The sequence below is a fragment of the Embiotoca jacksoni genome, unplaced genomic scaffold (genome assembly GCF_022577435.1).
Source record: "Embiotoca jacksoni isolate LCO1_2020_lvr unplaced genomic scaffold, fEmbJac1.0.p SCAF_65, whole genome shotgun sequence".
Taxonomy (NCBI): Eukaryota; Metazoa; Chordata; class Actinopteri; family Embiotocidae; genus Embiotoca; species Embiotoca jacksoni.
In genome coordinates, this window is record NW_027185420.1 from 170,999 (window position 1) to 188,478 (window position 17,480).

Genomic DNA, 17,480 nt, shown 5'->3' on the forward strand with positions numbered 1-17,480 from the left:
TTCAGTGACTGAACACATACGAACAGCATTCATAGAATAAACATCAAGAAATGCTGGGATCAATACCGACAAACACTCATTGTGTTATGATGCGTGTCAGGATTCTCCTTTAGTGATGTACACCACTCCTCCAGCAACAGATGTTCCGTCACATTCCCTCAGGGCTCTAAAGAAACCTGCAGAGACTGTGAATCTCTAAAGAAACCTGCAGACAATCTGAATCTAAAGAAACCTGCAGAAACTGTGAATCTCTAAATAAATTAAAAATAAATACAAAAATAAAATAAACAAAAATGTAAAATACATAATTACAATTATAATGATGGTGACTATGATGGTAGCAGGGATGACAACATAAATAAGAAGACTAAGTAAAGTGAGTAAAAACTACTTATATGACTGACTGATGTGTATAATGATAGTTATAATAACACGTATAATCAATCAATCAATCATGACACGATATATAATAATGATATCTGACAACACGATATATAATAATGACATCTGACAACATGATATATAATAATGACATCTGACATGATATATAATAATGACATCTGACATGATATATAACAATTATATATATTAACATGATATATAATAATTATATAAATTAACATGATATACAATGAGCATCTCTGAGTGAAGTGCTGTGCAGCAGCCCCGCCTCCCTCCAGCAGATAAACTCCCTCTCCAAGGACACTCTGCCGTCTTCTCTCCAACTCTTTACAGGACTGTGTAAAATCTTTATGACGGCTTTAATTTGCTGTGTGGCCCTGCCAGTAGCTGCGGGGCCCGGCCGATGCTGTATCAATTCTACACGCTAATGTGACTCACTTAGCCAACACAGACCATCAGCCTGCCCCACCGACCCCCTGCTGACAGCAGACTGCTGTGTCCTCCTCACCGGGGGCCACGGAGACGGACAGTAATTAAGAGGATTATCTACCTCCACTCTGCAGAGGAGACACAGACAGAGCTGTGATAGAGGATCGTACATGAAGCCCAGAGGCCGACAAACACAGGACACGCGTGTTCAACTCCAGACTATCTGAGGTGAAGATGAAGACAGCAACACGTACCACACACACACATGTAGATACAGGAGTATTTCAGAAATCTAGACTCTCCATCACACAGTCTCCTCAGAGCGGCATCTGATGGCCTCGTTTCATCCTGAAGCAGGAAAACGAGACCAAAGAGTCAGAATCACACAGATCTATCTACTGCGACAAGAACAACAAGAAGGAAAAGGAGAAGAAGGACAACAAGGAGTCAGAGTCACAAAGATCTATCTCCTGCTACAAGGAGAACAGGGAGTCAAAGTCAGAAAGATCTATCTACTGCTACAAGGAGAACAAGGGGAACAAAGAGTCAGTCATAAAGATCTATCTACTGCTACAAGGAGAACAAGGGGAACAAAGAGTCAGTCATAAAGATCTATCTACTGCTACAAGGAGAACAAGGGAAACAATGAGTCATAGTTACAAAGATCTATCTACTGCTACAAGGAGAATAAGGGGAACAAGGAGTCAGAGTCATAAAGATATATCTACTGCTACAAGGAGAACAAGGGGAACAAGGAGTCAGTCATAAAGCTCTATCTACTGCTACAAGGAGAACAAGGAGTCAGAGTCATAAAGATCTATCTACTGCTACAAGGAGAACAAGAAGAACAAGGGGAGCAATGGGAACAAGGAGTCAGAGTCATAAAGATCTATATACTGGTACAAGGAGAACAAGGAGTCAAAGTAACGAATATTAATCTACTGCTACAAGGAGGACAAGGAGAAGAAGGAATCAGAGTCATAAAGATTGATCTACGGCTACAAGGAGAACAAGGAGTCATAGTTACAAAGATCTATGTACTGCTACAAGGACAACAAGGACAATAAGGAGAACAATGAGTCAGAGTCACAAAGAGCTATATACTGCTACAAGGAGAACAGGGACAACAAGGAGAACAAGGAGTCAAAGTCACAAAGATCTATCTACCGCTACAAGGAGAATCAAGGAGTCAGAGTCATAAACATTGATCTACTGCTACAAGGAGAACAAGGAGTCATAGTTACAGAGATCTATGTACTGCTACAAGGAGAACGAGGAGTCAAAGTCATAAAGATCTGTCAGGAGTCCTATTTTCCTCTGTTTTGCCCCCGATCACCTCTCCTCCTGTGTCCTCCTCTCCTCTCCTCTCCTCTCGTGTCCCGTCTGCTTGTTCTGTGTCCTCCTCTCCTCTCCTCCTGTGTCCCCGCAGTCCCCTGTCTGCTTGTTCTGTGTCCTCCTCTCCTCTCCTCCTGTGTCCCCTCAGTCCCGTCTGCTTGTTCTGTGTCCTCCTCTCCTCACCTCCCGTGGCCACGCCCCTCACCGGTCCCAGCAGCTACAGTCACTCACCCCTGATCACCTCCTGCAGGTGTGCTGTATCTCCCTGATCACCTCCCCGGACTATATGTACCCTGCCCCTGCACTCCTTTGGTTGTCGGTTCATTTGTTAGTCACCCGTCCGTCCTCCGTCAGTCCCGTTCCTCCAGCTTCTGTTACTCCTGCGGAGCTACCTGTCAGAGTCACCAGTCGGTGGAGTTGCCCTCCCAACTCGGAGGATTATTGACTCCGTTTCTTCCAGCGGTTCTGTCTGCTGGTCTGCCGGCTGTCCTGCCGGCCGTGTCTCCCCGGATCTTTCGGTTGAGTTGCCCTCCCGACTGGGAAGCAGATTGACGATGTAGGTACCGCCTTTTGTTTGTTTTTGTTTATTGGGATAAGAGTCAAAGTCATAAAGATCTATCTACTGCTACAATGAGAACAAGGAGTTAAAGTCATAATGAGAGTCAGAGTCATAAAGATCTATCTACTGCTACAATTACATTACATTACATTTCATTTATCTGACGCTTTTATCCAAAGCAACTTACAATAAGAATCAAGAAAATACAATTTCTTCAAGAAAGCCAAACTATAAAGTTCTACCAGTAAGTTCTATTTTAAGATACTAAAGTTCTACTGTTCAAGGTAAAGTCTGAAGAGGTGTGTTTTTAGTTTGTGGTGGAAGATGTTCAGAGTTTCTGCTGTCCTGATGTCAGTGGGGAGCTCATTCTACCATTTAGGAGCCAGGACAGAAAACAGTCGTGATTTTGTAGAGTGTTTAGCTCAGTGAGGAGCAACAAGCTGATTGGTAGATGCAGAGAGACAATGAGAACAAGGGGAACAATGAGTCAAAGTCACAAATATATATCTACTGCTACAAGGAGAATAAGGAGAACAAGGAGTCAAAGTCACAAATATATATCTACTGCTACAAAGAGAATAAGGGGAACAAGGAGTCAAAGTCACAAATATCTATCTACTGCTACAAGGAGAATAAGGAGAACAAGGAGTCAAAGTCACAAATATCTATCTACTGCTACAAGGAGAATAAGGAGAACAAGGAGTCAAAGTCACAAATATATATCTACTGCTACAAGGAGAATAAGGGGAACAAGGAGTCAAAGTCACAAATATCTATCTACTGCTACAAGGAGAATAAGGAGAACAAGGAGTCAAAGTCACAAATATATATCTACTGCTACAAGGAGAATAAGGGGAACAAGGAGTCAAAGTCACAAAGATCAATCTACTGCTACAAGGAGAATAAGGGGAACAAGGAGTCAAAGTCACAAATATCTATCTACTGCTACAAGGAGAATAAGGGGAACAAGGAGTCAAAGTCACAAATATCTATCTACTGCTACAAGGAGAATAAGGAGAACAAGGAGTCAAAGTCACAAAGATCAATCTACTGCTACAAGGAGAATAAGGAGTCAAAGTCACGAATATTCATCTACTGCTACAACAAGGAGAATAATGAGTCAGAGTCATAAAGGTTGATCTACGGCTACAAGGATAAAAAATGAGATCAAAGTCATAAAGTTCATTATTTATGGACAGACTGGACTCTCTGCTGTCCGAGTGGTGAAACTCTGCCTGTTCTGCCTGCGTCTTCTCTCCCTGACACACTCTCTCATTTCATTTAAGTCCTCCGCGGCCTGAACATCATTGACTCCATGTTAACTGGGACATGGAGACATGTGCTGCAGACAGGAAGCAGCAGAGCAGGAATGTTTCCCACAGGACGTCCATCATCATCATCATCATCTCACCGCTGTCCTGACAACTCGGGAGATGGAAGATTAAAGGATTTTAGTTTTTTCTGCTCGGATTCAGGTTTGTTTTCTTGTTTTGTTACAAAAATCAGCAGAAATATTTACGTCAGGTAGAAACAGGAGATTAATGTTTGTTTGTTTGTTTAAACGTTTCTGAGACTTACAGAAGTTACACCTGTCTGACTGATGGAGGTGATCAGCTGGTTAAACGTGGATGTCTGCAGTTTGATAAAGTCTCAGGATGATTAAAGCTGACTGACTCCTCCTCCCTGTGTTCGGCCTCAGTGATTCTCTGACTCCGGTTTGTTATCCTGTGGTGTGAGAAGGTCGGCGGAGATTTCAGGTCCCATCATCTCCGTTGATGCTCCTCCACCTCATTCTCTCTGCATCAGAGGTCTCGCTGCGCACAACAGATGGTTATCACTGTTCTCATCGTCCCGTCAGGGCCGGTCCTCCTCCATCTCCCGGGGGGGCGGTTAGGCTGATGTTGAATTTCACACCCCACGGCCTCAGGATTAGAGCTGATGGAGGAGCAGGTGGAGGAGGGAGGGTGGTGCTGTCTGCAGAGTGTTACAGGTTCAGTCCTCAGCTCTCATGTTACAGACTGACTTTGTTCATCATGTCTACATCGTTCCTTAAAGGTCCTTAAAGGATGAGTCCGACTCGACAGGACGAGTTCGACTTTTGTTACTGAAGATTAAATTTAACAGAAATTTGATCCAAGTGTCACAAACCTGAAGGAAATAACGAGCAGTGTCCCTGGACTGAAATTCTGCTTCATGATGTTTGAGCACTGAGCAGGTTTTACCTACATGGGGGGTGGAGGGGTAGGGAGGGCGCTGTATCACTTCCCCCATCACCAAGCGGCGTCTGTTTTCCAGACACAGATCTGCAGCTAGTTTCGGGCCGACAGACACATCCCTCAGCAGCAGCAACGCTTCACAGAGCACATCAGCTTACAGCTGGTCTGAAATTCACTTCAGCTCCCAGTAGATTAAACTCACACTTCAGTTCATCTCACAACACCCGCTTAGCAGGACACCAAATGATGGCTGCTGCCTCGCCCCGCATGCAAAGTATGAACAACAACTTCATATATTTTACACATTAAAGATGCTGTAAAGTAGAAAAGAAAATGAGTTTTAAGTTCATCACACCACAGAAGTATGGGTTGTTAACTACCCATCAAAATTTGAATGGAAAAAAAACACAAACAAGTTTGTTAAATTAGGGTTTGAAATGGTGAGAAAATCAGTCTTCTCTGCTCTGAGACTGGGGGGCGTGTCCTGAAGGAGCTGAAGCTCCACCCCCTCGCTGGAAGGTGTTCAGTGTCCTGTAGGACAGTCCTGTAGGACAGTCCTGTGGCTGCAGTTCTTTTCCCCACTAAGCGGTCCGTCTGACATCCAACCTCTCGGTGACTTTATGCATGATGTCCCACTGGTCCTCTGTCTCTCTGGTGGACGGAGCAGCCTGCTTTATGAAAACAATAGAATCAGAATTTATTTGTCCAATGACTGAAACATACAGATGCAATCAAATCCAGTTTGTCCCCCTGATCTGTAACCCAGGAGTCAAACTGGACACCAGAGACAGAAGACAGTGAGTCTCCAACTACTTCTAACGACCTGCATTACAATAGTGGAGATAATAAGAGAGGAGGAGTTGATTTAGTTCTGTAAGGACTGCAACATGAACAACGCTGCATTACATCACATGTCAATTCATTACATCACATCAATTCATTACATCACATGTCAATTCAAACTTTGAACCTGCTCAAGTCGAGCCGACAGTCTTTCTCTTCCACTGATGTCCCTCCACCTCCACCTCCTCCACCTCCACTTCCTCCTCTTCCTCCACCTCCTCCTCCACCTGCTCTCTGCAGCCTCCTCCACATGTAGTCGGGCTCGTTTATCCGAACCGGTACCGGTACATGTAACCGAGAGGGTCGGTGATTGTAACGTTACACCGGAGTACAACAACCCTCATTAATGTGAGGACTAGATCTCCTCTGGTCCATGTTCACCATCACCCCGACATGTAAAATACAGAGTTACATATATTATAGTTCTTATCGGAGCTTTATTGAGACGCATAAAATAATCCACGGTTATCGGAACATTTTCCTCTGAACTCTGCTACGAGCTCAATAAAAGCTAATTAGCACGTTAGCTCCCATTTCATGAAAATAAAGTTATTCTACACCGAATAAAATCACATTAGCGGTTTGCACCGCGGATTAAATATAGCAGAGTTACTGTGGAAAAGTTATCCAGTATAATTATAACAAGTACAGAACTTACGTTGAGTGGTGAACTGGCGGCGGTGGACTCTGCCGATGGCGGCGGCAGCGGTGGACTCTGCCGGCGATGGTGGACACGGTCGGCGGCGGCAGCGGACCCTGCTGGCAGGGGACGGTGCCGGTGCGACCGGGAGATGAACGGCTGTGAGGGTGAAGCTCAGTTCGCCTCCGCCCTACAGGAGGAGCCTGGATCCGTGAACTCCGTCCGTCTCCGGTGGAAGTTGGTGAAACTATCCTCCGTGAAATGGTCCCTGCAGAGGAGGCTGTTGGTGTTGATGCGAAGGTCTCCATCAATGAGGCTCTTGACAAAATCAATCCACCTCTTTTTCCTTCATCAGTAGGACATTTAACCAGCGATGCAGCGCTGCTTTGGAGGTTCTTGCTTCCAGGAAAGATGCACTTGCGAGTGGAGAGAGACATCAGCAGCTAGCTGATGTACAATAACAATCTGACTACGTCAGGAGGAGAACTGAAGTCCAGTGGGACGACCTCTTATGTAAATGAGATGCAGGCTTTTATAGCGCTTCACCGTGAGAGGAGGAGCCATGCAGAAGGTTCTATAAACCGTCTGTGATCTGACGTAGATAGGTAGTTGTGACGTAGATAGATAGGTAGTTGTGACGTAGATAGGTTAGGTTTTAACTCTGCCTAAACAAACCTGAGCTGAAAACGGGTGAGAAACTGTTTAACAGTTCAACTCCACATTTCAGTGAGACAAAGTTTTCTAGCTTTGCACATGCTTTCAGTGACTCATTTCACACATACATAATGTGCTGAGAAGCAAATCATGGAATTTGCTTTACAGCATCTTTTATACTGTATTTTACACATTAATACTGTTTACCTCTGCATGAATAATACTCAGGATCAATTCAATGTTCACCAGTGAGATAAAGACATGACACATCACAGAACACCTGCTGCTGGAGGACACAACAAAAATCTGAATTCAGGTGAACATGAAGTCCTCTTCACTTCTGCAACCAGTGGAAATATTAAATCAAGATCAGGGACACATCAGAGACACATCAGAGACATATTAGGGACACATCAGAGAAGTATCTATGCTGTCCTTTTCTCTCTGCTCTCCTCTCACCCCAACCGGCCGAGGCAAATGGCCGCCCACCTCTGAGCCTGGTTCTGTTAACAGATGCTCCGCCCACCTCTGATCCTGGTTCTGTCGGAAGTTTCTTCCTGTTAAAGGGAGTTTATCTTCCCTCTGTTGGAGGTTTTTCTCCCTTAAAGACAAGTTTTTTTCCCTCCTCGCTTATGTGGGAATTGTTGAATTGTTGGTTTCTCTGTATAATATTGTAACGTCTTGCTGTAAAGACTTTAATGTGTTAAGTGCCATGAAATAACGTGTGGTGATTTGGCGCTATGCAAATAAAACTGAATTGAATCGAATCAGAGACACATCGGGGACCACCTCTCTGAACCACCTCTCTAAACAGCCTCTCCACGTAGTCTTCCTGCTGCTGATGTGGGGACACGTGAAACTGTCTGTGTGTTACATCAGGTAGTAATGAACAGTAGTGAACAGTAATGTGCAGCAGCGTACAGTAGTGAACGGCAGTGTATAGTAGTGAACATTAGTGTACAGTAGTGAACATTAGTGTACAGTAGTGAACAGTAGTGTGTGTGTGTGGTCAGGAGGTTTTCACTTGTAGCAGTTGAAGAATCAGAATCAGTTGTGTGATAACGTGTGATGAGAGTACAGTGACATGGATCAGATCACAGCCTGCTGCTATTTACTGACATATCTAACATATCTCACATATCTAACATATCTAACATACTATATATCTATTCATCTGTATTAAATATGTGACATTAAATGCGGCTGCGTCTGTTTTCTGTAAATATTTTCAAAATAAAAGCACACACCGTCCCTCTCCTGTTTCCTGCTCTGATGGTGGTCGTCCATCCACAGTGAGAGTCGGTACCACCGTGTCATGCTGATAAACTGTACATACATGAGGCACTTCATCCCCACAAACACACTTCTGATGTTGGACTTTAACCACAATGAGAGATGAACCACAGCTCAGAAACATCCACACTCTGAACTCATTTAAATTTCTTTACATATTGAGAAACTAACCAGACGCCTGCATCACTCCCACCATGACTCCCTGAACTGGATCTGCTGGACATTAAAACAAGTTCAGAAGTTTCAATACGAGGTGGTTCCTCATTAAAATTAAAACTGATGAGGCTCCAATGGATAGACAACTACAACAAAGAAACTTAAATCCATCTGATCGAACCGGGTTAATGAGAAGCAGAACAACATAAAGATCCAGGTTCTGAGTTACAGACCATCACCATGATGGCAGCAGAACAACATAAAAAGAAGCCACACACTCCTCCAAACAGCAGCACACTTCAGACTCAGACAGCTGGGTGGAGAAGCAGGTGGAGCAGCAGGAGGAGATCGTACCTCTGCACTCCGACCGTTTCTTCCTCCTCCTCTTGAACCTTCGTCGGATCAGGCAGCAGAACAATGCTGTGGTCTGACTGTCGTCCAGCAGCAGAGACATGTTTCAATGATGCTCTGATCCTCTCTGTCTGAGGATGACTGAACACTGAGAGGGAGGAGGAGAGAGGAGGAGGAAGAGGGAGGGAGTGAGGAGGAGGAGAGAAGAAGAGAGAGGGGAGTGAGGAGGAGGAGAGAAGGAGAAAGGGAGGGAGGGAGGAGGAGTGTGTAGAGAACTGGTGTTTTTTTTTTTTTTAAATGATTGTCTTTGTCTGTCCAGCGTCCTCCCACTAACTCCTCCCAAAGACTGTTTCTAAAAGAGTTCGTAGCTTCAGGTCTGTAAAATGGTTCTGATCCAGAAGTGTCTTCAGCTGCAATACCAGCGAGTGCCACTAGAGGTCGGCTCCAAAAAGCCTCCGGCTCCATAGACTCCCATTCAACTTCTCTCATCAAATCCAAAGTGAATAAAATGTGTCCATCAGTTATCTCGGTGTTGTTAGCTAAAGTCACTCCTTCTTATTAGTTTTCTGGAGGTCCATCTGAAAATAATCCCTCATTCATTAGAAAAGAAGATTCAAGAAGACCTGTTTTTGGGGGCGTGTCTGTTTGATTGACAGGCCTGTGGTGCAGTCAGGTTACAGCTATCGGTGGGCGGGACGTAGTATCGTCAGGTTTCCGATTAGATCGGTCAGACCCACCGCTGGCTCCTCCCCCAGCTCGTCCAAATATGGTCACTTCCTGCTCCGAACCCTCCTGGCTTCTCCCATCGCTGCTCTTGAACAAAAAATGCCTCAGACTCTTGGTAAGCTGAATGTTCAGAGGAGCCGTTACAGAGCTGAACACTGAGACACACAGCTGATGGACCACACACACACACACACACACACACACACACACACACGCATAGCTGATGGACCTATACACACACACACACACACACACACACACACACACACACACACACACAGCTGATGGACCTATACACACACACACAGCTGATGGACCTATACATATACACACACACACACAGCTGATGGACCTATATACACACATACACACACACAGCTGATGAGTTTATCACCACTCAGCTCTTCAGAACTTTTCAGCCCGTTTTTACTCATTGTTTTGGTTTAACAGCTCTGTTGTTAACATCAGCAGCAAAGGAGCTGCTGAACAGTTAAACTTCACGTGATAACATGCCAGTTCTGCTGCCCCCCTGTGGCCACATACTGTATATACTCTGTACAGTCTATAACAGGCCTGGCCAACCCACAGCTCCCGAGCCACATGCGGCTCTTTGCCTGGTTTCATGCGGCTCTTATGTTCATATCGAAGTTTGTGTTTGTGTTTTTTTTTTTTTTTTCTTTTAAAATCTTTTTATTGATTTTGCAAATACTTTAGACAGAGAGGTAGGACAGGATTACCCCTCCAAAAAGTTGGGATATACAGAATAGTACATTCAGTTGTAAGTCTCTTGGAGGTAGTGTTTGTGTTGTTTTTAATGTGCGTGTTCGCTTCGCTTGAGTTCAATACGGTGTTTTCGTCACACGCGCATGTGCGTGAGATGAAAATACCGCAAAGTTTTATGGATCTGGCCTTTTTGGTCGACATGCTGTGTCACTTGGACAGACTGAACCTGACCCTGCAGGGTAAGTTAAAAATGCTGCCTGACCTGCTGCAAAGTGTGTTTGCGTTTGTCAACAAACTGAAGCTGTTCAAGGCGCATATTCAAAAGGGAGATTTAACGCATTTTCCCACTCTGCTAAAAGCCAGCGGGCAAGTCACCAGCGCCACCCTGAATAAGCAAAGAGCCAGATATGCAACACTGATTGAAAACCTGCACGAAAGCTTTGTGACCCGGTTCCACGATCTACAACTGAAAAGGCCACAGATTACGTTCCTCGTCGACCCATTTAATGCGGAGACGGACTGTTTGAAAGCCCCGCTAGTCATCTGTGATGAGCTGGGCTAGTTGAGTTGGAGATGATCGATCTATGTGAGGAGGACCAACTGAAACCTGCTTTAAGGGAAGGGATCATTGAGTTCTGGAAAAGTATGCCAATGGAAAAATACCCCAATGTCAAACGGGCTGCGGTTAAGATACTGTCAATGTTTGGGTCAACATACGTCTGAGTCTGTGTTTTCTACCCTGAAACACGTGAAATCAAAGCATCGATCTGTTCTGACTGACACCCATGTGAAAGAATTGCTTCGAGTGGCAACAACAGAATACAAGCCAGATTTGAAGAGGATTGTTCAAGGCAAGGAATGCCAGAAGTCCCACTAAGCAACATGCATAGTAAAAGAAAAACGCTTGTAAATGATGATATTTTTGTTTGTGGACTTGGTTGAACTGAGAGTTTGTGTGTGTGAGACAGTTCACACAATGTTCATTGTTGAAGATGACTGGCCTGTGGTCTGAGTACTGTAGGAGTCCATTTCTGTCATTATCATGTTGGTGTGTGACATTTACAATAAATCTGGCTGAGCAGAGGTGTGTGTGTGTGTGTGTGTGTGTGTGTGTGTGTGTGTGTGTGTGTGTGTGAGGAAGGGATGGGGTGATGTTCATGTGTGCCCATGTGTATGATGTGGCTCTTTGCAGTAACACAGTAAAAAATGTGGCTCTTAGTCTCTGACTGGTTGGCCACCCCTAGTCTATAATATAACTGAGGAAACATCAGATTCTTGTCGTTCAATGGGTATGAACCATTTAATGATAAAAACACCAGAGCAGGTTCAGTAAAAACTGTCAGACCACCAAACAAACAATCATCACAGTAATGACTCATCAGTAAAGCCTCATGGTTCAGCAAGGATCCATAAAAGTCCACAGAACCGGTTCGGCTCAGTCAGCAGAGGTCCAATGAATCCAGTACAGTAAAGTATTCAATCCAGAACACATTATTATATCCAGAACACAAACTGCTGAAACTTCATTTATCGTTTCATGGGAATTATTCTGTTTTACTTGTCAAAACTGGAGCAGTAACATACCTGACTAAAGTCTAATACCTGGAACAAGACTAAAGACTAACACCTGGAACAAGACTAATGTCTAATACCTGGAACAAGACGAAAGTCTAATACCTGGAACAAGACTAAAGACTAACACCTGGAACAAGACTAATGCCTAATACCTGGAACAGGACTAATGACTAAAAACTGGAATAAGACTAATGCCTAATACCTGGAACAAGACTAAAGACTAATACCTGGAACAGGACTAATGACTAAAAACTGGAACAAGGCTAATGTCTAATACCTGGAACAAGACTAAAGACTAATACCTGGAACAAGACTAAAGACTAATACCTGGAACAGGACTAATGACTAAAAACTGGAATAAGAATCAAACTAATACCTACAAAGAGACCAATGACTAATACCTGGAACCAGATTCTGACTAATACCCGGAACAAGATTATGAATAATACCTTGAATGAGAATCTGGCTAATACCTAGAACAAGACCAATGACCAACGAGACTCATCACTAATACCTGGGAAACTACCTGACTAATACCTGAAAAAAGACTAATGACTAATACCAGGACCCTGAATAATATCTGGAACAAGACTCCAACTAATACCTGGAATGGAAATGTGACTAATACCTTGAACAGGACTCCAACTAATATCTGGAACAAGACTCTAACTAATACGTGGAACCATACTAATGAGTAGTACCTGGAACGAGAATCTGACTAATACCTGGAACAAGACTGTCCTCCTGCTCTGCTCATACATGAACACGTGCTCATGTGTTCTCTAATTTTTTTTACCATCAGTCTTATTTCCATTTCACTGGATGGGGACACTATCAGGAATTCTCACAGTGAAAATGAAGAAACACCTTCATCCATTAAACATGTCACTGATCTCATCTTCTGGAGTTTGTAAAGTAGAAAGAACATTAGAGGATACAGTTGAAAAGCTGAGTCAGCAATAACTCAATGAAAATGAATCACCACATATGTTCAGAATATTTAATTAGCTGATGAGATAAAGTCATTATTTCTGAGTCATATTTTCTTTAACGCCAATATTTCAGTTTCAGAAGAACCAACGAGCTCATTAAAATAACTGTGTGGTCCAGTCTTACTGTAGCTCCGCCCACCTGCTACCTGGGCCCCAGTGTACAGAACCATGATGTCTGATGAAAATGCTACTGAAGCTGTTTGTATTCAGAACATATCAGTGCCCCGATCCCTTGGGAGCGGCCAGCCCCGACACACTTCCCAACCTACGGGGGGTTCCTCAACCGCCAGGGCAGGAGTGTTGGAGGTGTGGGCAGCCCGGACACGACTGGAGGGAGTGTCCATTGATGGAGGTGGGACAGACGGTTTGGGTTGCCGGGCCGCCAACATCCTCCCCTGGTCCAGGAGCGACGTATCGCGTTCCGGTAAGGATCCAGGGGGGTACACATCAGGCGATGGTGGATTCGGGCTGTATGCAGTCGCTGATCCACCAGAGCCTGGTTCGGCCCGGGGCATTGGTGGAGGCATCGTGGGTAAGAATTAAGTGTGTAGATGGGGATGTTCACGATTATCCGGTGGTGGCTGTAGAAATTAGATGCGGGGGGAAAAAACAAAGTGAAGTTAGCGGTTAGCTCCCGCCTTACGCACCCCCTAATCTTGGGGACAGATTGGCCTGGGTTTCATAAGTTAATGGGTCAGAGTGCGGGGGTGCGTTCACGACCGACAGGGACATGAGGGATGTGCGCTGTGCTCAGGTAAGCACTCCTGTGGAGACTCCGCCAGTTCCCGAATTACAGGCATCCGGGGCAATGTGCGCCGCTGGTGTGCATCTTGCCCGGAGTGTCAGCTGGTAAACCAGCCGGCCATTCTGAGGGCGCCTTTACATCCTCTACCCTTGATGGAGGTCCCATTTGAATGTATTGGTATGGACCTCATCAGGCCATTTCACCGGAGTGCACGTGGATATCGCTTTGTGTTAGTCCTAGTGGATAACGTAACACGATATCCCGAGGCAGTGCAGCGCAGCATTTCGGCAAAGAGTGTTGTGCAGGCTCTGTTTCAGGTCATCTCCCGAGTTGGAATCCCGAAAGAGATTCTGACTGACCAGGGCACTCAGTTCATGTCACGAACACAGAGAACTTTATGGATTACTGGGCATTAAGTCTATTCGGACTACTGTTTATCACCCACAGACTGACGGGCTTGTGGAGCGTCTGAATGAGACTTTAAAGTCCATGATTCGTAAATTTATACACGACGATGAACGTAATTGGGATAAATGGCTTGATCCTCTGTTGTTTGCAGTACGGGAGGTTCCCCAGGCTTCGACGGGATTTTCTCCCTTTGAACTGCTGTTTGCTAGGAAACCACGAGGGGTGCTCGACCTGCTTAAGGAAAACTGGGAGGAGGGTCCGAGCTCCAGCAAAAGTGAAATTCAGTACTTCATCCTGGACCTGCGAGCAAAACTCCACACACTGGGTCAGATTCATCCTCATTTTGCCTCAGTTTCCCTCCTTCATCCTACCTCAGTTTACGTCCTCTATCCTCGTTCTACCTAAGGTTACCTCCTCCATCCTCGATCTGCCTCAGTTTCCCTCCTCTTTCTTCAACCTATCTTAGTTTCCCTCCTCTTTCCTCCTACTACCTCAGTTTACCTCCTTCATCCTCCTTGTACCTCAGTTTACCTCCTTCATCCTCGTTCTACCTCAGTTTACCTCCTTCATCCTCGTTCTACCTCAGTTTACCTCCTTCATCCTCGTTCGACCTCAGTTTCCCTCCTTCAACTTCAGTTTAGCTCTTTTATCCTCCTCCTACCTCAGATTCCCTCCTTCATCCCCTTCTACCTCAGATTCCTGCCTTCATCTTCGAGTTAAACGTCTAAGACAAGCATGTAACTCATACAAAGATGTTTCACTCAGACAGACGTTTAACTCATAGAAAGATGTTTCACTGAGACAGATGTTTAACTTACAGACGTTTAACTCAGAAAAACCTTTAACTCGGTCAAACGTTTAACTTAGAAAGACATTTAACTCGTAGAAAGAAGTTTCACTGAGACAGACGTTTAACTCATAGAAAGACGTTTAACTCAGAAAGACGTTTCACTGAGACAGACATTTAACTCATAGAAACACGATAAACTAAGACAGACGTTTAACTTGAACAAAGATGTTTAAATTAGACAAACGTTTAACTTGGAAAGACGTTTAACTCTTAGACAGACGTTTAACTCAAAGACGTTTAACTCAGAAAGACGTTTCACTGAGACATACGTTTAACTCCTAGAAAGAAGTTTCACTGAGACAGATGTTTAACTCAGAAACACGATAAACTAAGACAGGCGTATAACTTGAACAAATATGTTTAAATTAGACAAACGTTTAACTGAGACAGACGTTTAACTCATGGAAAGACGTTTCACTGAGACAGACGTTTAACTCATAGAAAGACGTTTCACTGAGACAGACGTTTAACTTACAGACGTTTGACTCATAGAAAAAACATTAACTAACACAAACGTTTAACTCTTAGACAGACGTTTAACTCATGTAAAACCTTTTAACCCGTACAAAGATGTTTAACACGTACAAAGACGTTTAACCCGTACAAAGACGTTTCACTCAGAAACACGTTAAAATTAGTAGAAAGACGTTTAAGTCAGACAGAAGTTTAACTCTTAGAAAGACAACTGATATAATTAATATGATCACTGTGTGAAGAAGAGGAACATGGTCACACACAGTGATGGTTAGGGAGAACCTAAACTGTTATTTTACAGTGTGAGCGAGAGAGAGAGAGAGAGAGTGAGTGAGTGAGTGAGTGAGTGAGTGAGTGAGTGAGTGAGTGTGTGCGTGTGTGCGTGTGTGTGTGTGTGTGGTATCCTTCAGAATAAAAATATCGTTATCAACCCTCTCTGTCCTCAGGGTTTCTCTTCATGTTGGATCTTCTATCTGAGCAGCCACTCAGCTCAACGAGTCCCCAGAGAGCTGCTTGGTTACACCGACACACACACAGACACGCACACACAAACACACACAGTACCTTCGATTAGCGGTCTCTAACTGTGCAGGAACACGTCTGTCAGGAGGGAAGCAGCCGGGCCTCGGGGACATGAGGACACGCACAGAGACACACACGCACACAAACGCACGTCCACACAAACACACACTGTATGGCTGTCCTCTTGCTGCGAGTCTTTATTGACATTAACATAAAATGAAAGTCGAGGAGGGGCCTGGAGGAAGGAGGCGGGGGGAGGGGAGGCAGTGGTCCAGATACCTGCGACCTTCAACATCACTACACATCAATCTCTGACTCTCTATGTTGCAACACTTCATCAGAACCCATCACAAATACTGATTGATGGAAACCCTGAGCTCCTGTTGGACAACAGGAAGAACCCTCTGCTGGACTCAGAAACATCTGCACAGGCTTTATCACAATATCAGCTGGATCAGTGACATCAGAACACCTGGTCCACAGGTAGGATCCCATCAGATCACCAGGATGAACTTCATCTCGGTGACCTTCAGTCACACCTCCTATACTAAAACGCTCCGATCACTACACTAACACGCTCTGGTCTTTGTCCTACAAATCATGAGTAACCTACTGTAGGAGTACCTTCATGCAGCCTTTTACACTAAGAACAGATAACACTGATGTAATATCATGACATAACCACATGCACAATCTAACAACATATCACACCTTAATATAATATCAATGTCACCCTGCAGCTGCATCAATCACAGGTTTAACTCACCACCTGACTGAGTGACCTGAAACAAACAAACTAATGATGCTGAAGGACCAACAGTATGGGGTCTGTCTGAAAGCTACATATGGACTTTAACGTTCCCTCTGGAACTTCTACCTTCAGTTCGGATGGTGGTGATCTTTGGGCCCTCAGGCAGCACTGCATTAAAAACACACTGAAGATGGACTGAGGTGAAGTGGAAAACTGTCCTGAGGTCTGATGGATCACAATCTGAGATTCTGTTTGGAAATCATGGACGCTGCATCCTCCAGGTTGAAGAGGAGAGGGACCATCCAGCTTGTTATCAGCTCAGTTCTAAAGCCAGCATCTGTGATGGTACAGGGATGCATTAGTGCACACGGCATGGGTAGCTTGAACATCTGGAAGGAAGCATTAATGCTGAATGATATATTCAGGTTTTGGAGCAACATATGCTGCCATCCAGACAACGTCTCTTTCAGGGAAGGTCTTGTTTATTTCAGCAGAACAACGTCCAACCACATTCTGCACGTATTCCAACAGCATGGTTCTCTAGTAGAAGAGTCCGCTGATAAACTGGCCTCCTGCAGTCCAGACGGTCTGTTGTCTTTGGTCTATTCTACATTAAATTATATTTGTATTTACATTTTACACAGCATTTGGACTGACATCAGATCTGATCCTGAATCAAAATTCAGACTCTGTTCAGGCCACAAAGTCAACTCAAAGCTTTGAATCTCAGTTGATCGAGTCCATGGAATCGATCGACAACTCCCAGCAGGTATGATGATGCTCTGCGGTGGCAAAAGGAACAGTTATTCTGTTGGTTTTTTAAATCAGTTTCACAG